This window comes from Lytechinus pictus, chromosome 2, assembly GCF_037042905.1.
Source record: "Lytechinus pictus isolate F3 Inbred chromosome 2, Lp3.0, whole genome shotgun sequence".
Lineage (NCBI taxonomy): Eukaryota > Metazoa > Echinodermata > Echinoidea > Temnopleuroida > Toxopneustidae > Lytechinus > Lytechinus pictus.
This window is the reverse complement of record NC_087246.1, coordinates 44,936,555-44,938,277: the sequence shown is the minus strand read 5'-3', so window position 1 is coordinate 44,938,277 and position 1,723 is coordinate 44,936,555.

The window sequence follows — 1,723 nt, the reverse complement described above, 5'->3', positions numbered from 1 at the left end:
TGAAGCTTCAACTTTATAAAAAAAAAAAATTTGACATGGATGAGGAGCTCCTTCATGTGTTGTGTGATACTGATATGATAAACTCCCAAAATTGTCATTTTCTCCTAAATTTGGAAATGATTTTATTTTTGTGGGGTATATATCCTCTAACCCATCATTTCATACTCCATTCTATAAGAAAAACATGTGTATTTTTCACATTCCAATAGAAAATGAAATTTATAGAATTTACATCATGCGCTACATGGGGAAGCAGCTTGCATGCATTTATGATACCACAAAATTAAAAAGTACAAAAAAGATGTAACACTCTTATTCTTTGATAAATTTGGTCAAAGCTTCACCATTATTTTCTATATTCTTATCTGCTTTTGTTGAAACCATCTGATCGTCAGGTTGAACTTCCCCTTTGATAACAATGTCATCAGCTAAAAGCTAGTTGGCAATATGATATGTTGGGCAATATGTGTCATGTCCCATCAGGGCTAGTCTATATTATATTATTTGATCATTTATGCCTCGATAAAAGCACAAAGCAGTTTTGAGCAGTACTTGTATTTATCATCCCATTCATATTTATTTCTCCCTCTGCAAAGAGGTACGTACGTCATTGAAGGTAGTCCATCATTTTGAATCAGACAAGAAAATTATGGTTATATTTCTGAAATACTGAATACATATTAAAGGAGAATGAAACCCTTGAAACCAGCTGAATCCATATCAAAGAGAAAAATCAAAGAAACATATTGTTGAAAGTTTGAGGAAGATTGAATGAATAAGAAGAAAGTTATGAGCATTTTAATATTGAGATCACTAATGCCATGTAGATCCTCTCATTGGCAATGCAACCAAGATCTGTGATGTCACACACGTACAACTCCCTCATTACTTTAGTACTTATTTCACTTATATTCTCACTTTTATAGAGTCTATCACAAGGTGAGGTGTTCTCTTTATGAGAGGACAAGTACAGAGGTTTCACAACATTATATCATTGATGAATCGTTTGTCATATGATTAGAATGAGCAAAAAGATATATTTTGGGGTATATTTTCAGTGTCCAAAAGGGGAGAGTTGTTCATCTGTGACATCATAGATCTTGGTCGCATTGCCAATGGGAGGATCTCCATAGCATTAGTGATCTCGACATTAAAATGCTCATAACTCTTCTATTGCTAGTCCTATTTTACTCAAACTTTTGTTGATCTTATTCTTTGATTTTTCTGCTTTCACAAAAGCTAACTTGCTCCAAGAGTTTCATTCTCCTTTAAGCAAGTAGATGAGGGGTACGACTTATCTCTTTATGTTCGAGCCTAGTCAGAACATAGAGAGTAGGAATTTACAACGACATTTTAGTTAACGTTTGGTTAATCATGGACCTATTGTGTTGATATACTGCATTTAGAGTTGCCACTTCATGCACAAAGTACAATTTTTGTGTCATCCTGCAGCAAAAAGCTGTATTGGAGTAAATGTGAGAGTAGTCCTTGCCTTACATCACTATGACATCACCAATGTGGCCAATTTGAAGTTTCCATGGGTATAGCGATTACCAGTTTTTACAACTTTTAAAAATTCATCCTATTCTGTCAAAACTTTCACCTATGTACTTGTCTGATTTTTTTTCCGACAGAACCAACTTTTTATTTGGGTTGTATTAAACTCTAAACTTGTTCTTTTTTTATTTGTGACTGTCTAATACTGTCTAACAAAAATTGTTTG